Source organism: Myotis myotis, unplaced genomic scaffold (genome assembly GCF_014108235.1).
Source record: "Myotis myotis isolate mMyoMyo1 unplaced genomic scaffold, mMyoMyo1.p scaffold_m19_p_3, whole genome shotgun sequence".
In the NCBI taxonomy this organism is placed as follows: domain Eukaryota; kingdom Metazoa; phylum Chordata; class Mammalia; order Chiroptera; family Vespertilionidae; genus Myotis; species Myotis myotis.
Window position 1 is genome coordinate 141,631,556 of NW_023416335.1, and position 7,264 is coordinate 141,638,819.

Below are 7,264 nucleotides of genomic sequence, written 5' to 3' on the forward strand. Positions count from 1 at the left end.
ATGATTAATCTTACTGGAATCAATTATTACTATGATGGTTTCAAAAAAGGTAATTTTCTAATTTACATTATTTCCCCTACCTTTATTTTTTCCATAGCTTTATTGAGGTATAATTGACAAGTAAAATTATATATATTTAAAGAGCATGCTGATTTGATATATTTATACATTATGAAATGAGTCCTATAATCAGATTAATTAACCTCTTTATCATCTCAGTTACCTTTTTGTGTATGTGGTGAGAATGCTTAAGATTTACTTACTCAGCAAATTTCAAGTATGTAATAGAGTGTTACTAACTATAGTTACCATACAATCCATTAGATCACTAGAGCTTATTCATCTTATAACTGAGTGTTTATACTCTTTGACCAGTGTTTCCCATCTCCATGCACCTTGCCACCCAGGCCTTTAGTAACTAACATTCTACTCTCTGTTTCTATGAGTTCAACATTTTAAAAAATTCCACATATAAGTGAGATTGTTCTGCATTTGTCTTTCTGTGTCTGGCTTATTTTACTTAGCATAATATCTTCTAGGTTCATCCATGTTGTCACAAATGAGAGGATTTCCTTCTTTCTTGTGGCTGAAAAACATCGTACTGTGGTATATGTGTGTGTGTTTGTGTGTGTGTGTATACACATATACATACCTAGCACTTTTTCTTTATTCATTCATCTATTGATGTGCACTTAGGTTGTTTCCATAATCTGGCTATTGTGAAAAATGCTTCAACAAACATGGGAGTGCAGATACCTTTTTGAGATTGTTTCCCAATAAAAGATACTGATTTCATTTTCTTTGGTTATATAACTATAAGTAGTATTACTAGATCATATTGTAGTTCTATTTTTAATTTTTTGAGAAACCTCCATACTGATTTGCAGTGGCTGTACCAACTTACATTTCTACCAACAGTGCACAAAGGTTCCCTTTTCTCTACATTTTCACCAACACTTATTATCATTTGTCTTTTTGATAATAGCCAAATGTGAGGTAATATCGCATTGTGGTTTTAGTTTGCATTTCCCTGATGATAAGTGATGCTGAGTATATTTTCATGTACTTATTTGCCATTTGTGTGTTGAGAAAATGTTTATTCAGTTTCTTTCCCTATTTAAAAAATTAGATTAGTTGTTTTGTGTCCTTTTTGCTATCAATATATATGAGTTCCTTATATATATGTTGGATATTAACATCAAATATATGGTGTGCAAATATTTTCTCTAATTTTGTAGGTTGCCTTTTTATTTTGTTGAGTTTTTAATTTTTATCAGCTGGCATTTTATTGTAAGCAAATGTTCAACTTTTCACCTTATTGATTTGAATTAATGGATTCTTTTTTATTACTAGAGGCCTGGTGCATGGATTCGTGCACCAGTGAGGTCCCTCGCCTGGCCTGTGCCCTCTTGCAATCTGGGACCCCTTGGGGGATGTTGGACTGCTGGTGTTGGCCCAATCCCCACAGGCCAGGCTTAAGGACACCACTGGTGCACTAATCTGTGCACCAGGCTTCTAGTATGCATATAAGATCTTTGATTAATCTCTTCCCACCCTCTCTCATTCCCCTTCCCTCTGAGATTCATCAGTTTGTTCCATGTTTCCATGCCTGTGCATTGAGCATCTTCCCCCTGGTGGTGAGTGTGTGTCATAGCTACTGGTCGAATGGTCAAATGGTCAGCCGGTTGCTTAGGCTTTTATATATATAGATTATTGATTTTAGAGAGGGAGGAAGGGGGAGAGAGAAATAGCTATTTGAGAGAGACATATTGATTAGTTGATTCTCACACATGCCCAGACCAGGGATCTAACTCATATCCTAGGTATGTGCCCTGACTGGAAATTGAACCTGTGACCTTTGGATTCATAGGAAGATGGCTAACCAACTGAGCCACACTGGCCAGGGCTTGAATTCATGGATTCTTACTTTTGTTAAGTGAATTATAATCCAATGTTATTAATTAATTTATTTTGAAGCTCAAATTATCTCAGATTTGTCCAATGCATGCCCTAAAAGCTGGTTCTTGAGTTCTTTTGACACATCTTATATTAGTCTGTTCAGGATACCAGAACAAAATTACACAGATGGGGTGGCTTAACAGAAATCCAACATCCAAGTGCAGGCCAATTTGTTTCCTGGTGAGAGCTCTTGTTCTTGGCTTGCAGATGGCCACCTTCTCTCTGTATTCTCACATTGTGCAGAGAGCTCTGGTGTCTCTTCCTCTTCTTACACCAGCTCTATTGGATGAGGGCCCCATCTTTATGAGTTCATTTAACTGCTATCTCCTCCTCATAGGCCCTGTCTCCAGGGATAGTCACATTGGGTTTAGGGCTTCAATATATGAATTTTGAGGGAACACAGACAATTTAGTCCATAACATCTCCCATTATTTTGAGCACTCACTTACTTTTGGTATAACAAGATATTCCAAGCTCTTGTATTTCTTTACACCAGCTCTCCTCTCTCTAAAGAGCTCTCTCCTTTCAGGGAGCTTTGGGACTTAGAAACAAAACCAACAAGGAAGGATTAGTGCCAGTCATCCAATATTGAGTCTATTTAGGCAAAAACTAGTTTAATAAATAATACATGGAACAGTTTAAAATTCTTGAATTAGGAAGTATAGATATTTAGGGCACTTCCTGAACTTTGCCTAAAATGTTCTGTATACAATATTATTTTTATGTTCAATCAATTGCAAAGCAATAGAATAATATCCATATGTCTGGCCCCAATGAAAGCAAGCATTTATTAAACACTGAGCCAGGAGGGGTGGAAAAATTACAAAACAGTAGGAGGTCAAGTTCCCAGAAAAAGGTATAGCACTTGTGGGCCAACCACTTTTCAGAAAACTGGTCAGAACCAGCAGACAAACAGCCTCATTTTGTCTGTTTGTACCATCTCCACTCAACCAACCATCAAGCTTGGTTGATATTCCAAAGCTAATACGGTCTCTAAGACCTTTTGTGATTTTTGGCTCAAGCTCCATTTCAAGGATTCAACCCCTCTCTGTCGGATCAGATTTGCCTGGAACTCAGTCTTTGTCCACCCTGAATCTTTATATTACTTAGCCTCTTTGATTATTTAAGACAAGAAACATAGCAGAGACATCTTTTGATGGATAATTGACATTGTGTAGACTCAAGTTCCTTCTCCTTCCTGGGCTTCAGTTTCCTTATTTGTAAGATGAGAGGCTGAGGCTAAATTCTCTCTAAGTTCCTCTAGTTTTCAGGTCCTAGGATGCCTTCCCTGCCTAAAATCTTTAAAGTGTGAATTAAACTCTCAGATAAAGATAAATTACCAGAGGAACTGGTTGCATTATGGAATTTAAGACTTCAGAGCCCCAGCAAGCCTGCTTTTTGGAGAGTTCTTTCTTTTTACAGCTGTGAGGAGAGGAATCAGCACTAGCTATAACTTCATATGACTAATGGTAACCATAGCGACCACTAAATATTCCTTCTAGACCTTGCATCTGCACAGATCACTGAAGCAGAGGAAATAAATGTTGCTGCTTTGAAAAATGATAAAAATAATCTGAACCAGAGACAGGCTTGGAAGGAAAGATCTCACATCTGAAGGTCAAGCCATTTCATCTCATTATCTTTCAGGCTTTGTTTAATCTCAGGAGGCATTTGGTGCCAATTGAATGGATAGGTCACAGGCCTAAGGGATTTAGCGTTAGAATTCTGAAGTACTTGGCTACTTTTAAAAGAAGCTTCTGGGGTTCTGACAATATTTGCTAGGTTGGTGCGATGACCCATATATTGCAATGTTGAAAGTGAACATTAGAACACTGAAAGAATATCCCCCAGGGCTCTGCTTCTTGATGTCAGGTTGTCTTACTGGTTTAAGGTCGGAGTGACTAGAAGATGGACCAAGGTCAGATCACACTCAGAGAGAGGAACATGGGCAAAGGAACTGGGCCACAGGAAGCCTAGCGATTGTACAGAGACTGGATGACAGGTAGATGGCACCGTGGGTAAAACATGGGGCAATCATCAGGAAAACTAAAACTGATGATACAGTCTAGGACAGCCACACAGGAAATGTAAATGAGTGAATTATCCAAGAGTTACGTGGTGTCGGTGAGCAACTAGAGAGCATGTGGCCTTTCTGAGGAGGGCAGCCTGTTGTTGCCATGGGAGATCCCAACAGAGGCTAAATATCAGGATTTTTAAAAAGTATAAAATTTTTAAATAATTTAATGTTCACATGGTGTGCTGCCATTTTGCATCCTTTGATATTATACTTACCTTTTAAAAAATATCTTTATTAATTTCAGAGAGGAAAGGAGAGGGCGATAGAGAGATAGGAACATCAATGATGAGAGAGAATCATTGATTGGCTGCCTCTTGCACGACCCCCACTGGGAATCAAGCCCACAACCGGACATGTGCCCTTGACCAGAACTGAACCTGGAACCCCTCAGTCTGCAGGCTGACAATCTGTCCACTGAGCCAAGCCAGCCAGGGCTTATACTTACCTTTTGAGAATGAAAATAGGCAATGCCAGAGAAATTGAATTCTATCTAAAGACCTATACAATAACCCATGAAACCATGAACACAACAAATTCAATCAACTTGACCTCGGCCTGAAATGTCAGCCAAGCACAGCTGTGTGGGATAGTTTACATTTAAGTAATTACATTGAGGCTGGTTTAGAGGAAGAATATGTTGATGGATAAAAGATGGTCTCCATGGCAGGTTTAAAAGGGGTCCAAAATGACACACATTTCAGTCTGTCTCCGGCACCAGAGGCTGTGAGCACCTTTCCAAGTGGCTCCTCAGTCTTCCTAAAGCCATCTCCCCCAGCCTCCCTCCCCTCGCTATTTCCACCTGAATTGCAATAGACACAAGCACCAAGAGCCCAGCGCTGAGCCGGGTCTATGTTTTAGACTAGTCTGGGGTCTGCAGATAAGTCATAAACACCTGATAGAGTCAGGAGTGAGAAAACAGGGAGAGCAAGTGGGCCGTCTCTGACAGGAAAAGAGCCAACACATGCAGAAATGACCACTGTCCTACCCACTGTGTTAGCTCGCTGGGCACTAGTCTGGGTTTTGCCTAAAAAAATTCAGTGCCTGGGCTTCAGGGGGAGCAGGAGACCATTTTGCCCTTTAAAATGCTCAATTGCTTTCCAGATTATACATTTTTTATAGAAAAATCTGAAAACCAAGGAAAAAAGAATAACTTGTAATCATAAGGTGAAACAGAGATGAAGAGACATTTCATAAAAAAAGAGAAACCAACCAGTAAAATGTGGTCTTGTGGGAAATTTCTTTGATGCAATGGTAGCTCCCAAGTGCCACACCAGACAAGTTATTACAGAGGTCATGGAACAGAAAGGCTCATAGATCGAATTACTTATTCTGGAATCATGTGGTTCATTGAATCAATTTAAAATACAAAGTGATGAAAAAAGAGGCCAGGTTTCCCCGAAGGCCAGTGAGTTCGGCTCCCTCTCGCCCAGTGCTAAGTCTAACCCAGTACAGCCAGCCTGTCCGCCCACTTCAGCTCCCAGGTCTTCAGTCCCCACTCCACCACCTTCCCGGGGCATAGTGTGCACCTGAGGCTCCCACGGCTGCAGCCTCTTTGGCCTGGGCCAAAGCCAAGCACTCTGCCTACAGCGGCTGGTGGGCGCTGGCACCCACCAGGTCACCATCAATCAGAGCCTGCTGGCCCCGTGCAGGTGGACAATAACCCCTTTATTCAGCAGGTGCACCAGGAGAAGCATGAGCAGATCAAGACCCTCAACAACAAGTTCGCCTCCTTCATCGACAAGATGCGTTTCCTGGAGCAGCAGGACAAGCTGTTGGAGACCAAGTGGGCTCTACCGAGGAGCAGAAATCAGTCAAGAGCAGCCACCTCCTCGGCATCTTTGAAGCCCATATTGCTGGCCTGCAGAAGCAGCTTCGGGCCCTGCAGATGCATGGGAGATGGAGCTTCAGAGCACACAAGACGTAGTGGAAGACTTCAAGAGTAACTATGAAGTAAGAAATTAACTGGTGCGCAGCTGCTGACAATGAGTTGTGGTGCTGAAAAAGATGTGGATGTTGCCTACAGGAACAAGATGGAGTTGGAGGCCAAGGTGAATGCCCTGAATGAGGACATCGACCTCCTCAGGACCTTCTATGAGATGGAGCTGTCAGAGCTGCAGTCCCAGATCTCCAGATACCTCCATAGTGCTGTCCACAGACGACAACCGCTCCCTGGACCTGGACAGCATCATTCCTGAGGTCAAGGCCTAGTATGAGGAGATGGCCAACAGCAGCACGGCTGAGGCTGAGATCTGGTACCAGACCAAGTTTGAGACCCTCCAGGTCCAGGCAAGGAAGCATGGGAACGACCTCTGGGAGACCCGGAATGAGATTGTGGAGATGAACGGGGCCATCCAGAGGCTGCAGGCCAAGATCAACAACAAGAACCAGTGTGCCAAGTTGGAGGCCGCCATTGCTGAGGCTGAGGACCATGGGGAGCTGGCACTCAAGGATGCACATGCCAATCAGTGAGCTAGGCAGGACATGGCCCAGCAGCTCCAGGAGTACCAGGAACTCATGAATGGCAAGCTGGCCCTGGACATTGAGATTGACACCTATTGCAAGCTGCTGGAAGGCAAGGAGTGCCGGGTGAACAGAGATGGAGTGGGAGTCCTGAATATCTCTGTGGTGAACACATCCGTGGTGGTGGCAATGGGCAGAGCTATGGGGGAACTAGTGGTGGCAGCAGGCTTGCCTTCCAGGGAACCATGGGCAGCAATGCCCTGAGATTCTCGAGCAGAATCCACAGGGCCTATTCCATGAGGACCACATCTGCTGCTGGCAGGAATGTCCTCAACTGAGCCCAGGTGTGGGGAGTCCCATATCCCTTCCCACCGCAGTCGCAAGAGATTCCCACCCTGGTCCCATCCCTGGACCCAAGACTACAAAGCAGTCTGAAAAGTGATGTTAGAAGAGCTTGCAATACACAGTCTCTTTCTGAGGCCTGGGTGAGCCTATGGCCAGCAAATAATAATAATATAACTTAAAATAAATAAAATACAAAGTGAAAGACAAGGGACAGAGGAACACTTAGGGCAGGCCACATGTGGGCAGAAGGACCACACTGACTGGATCTTGTTCCTATGTGTTCCTATGTCCCGACTCCCTGCCCCACTAACCTTCCAGGTGCAGATGAGAACCAGAGGTGAGGGGCATTAAGGCGGTTCAGCAGAGGGAAGATGCTTGGAGCCGGTGCCGAGTTCCTCTTTGGGAGAGATGCAAGGACAGGTG

The 7,264-nt window shown here is 43.2% G+C and overlaps 1 pseudogene; it reads left to right on the top strand.

The window, feature by feature from the left end:
• Window positions 1–6,834, top strand: part of LOC118650607 — a 98,576-nt pseudogene extending 91,742 nt beyond the window's left edge.
• The last annotated feature ends 430 nt before the right edge of the window (window positions 6,835–7,264 follow it).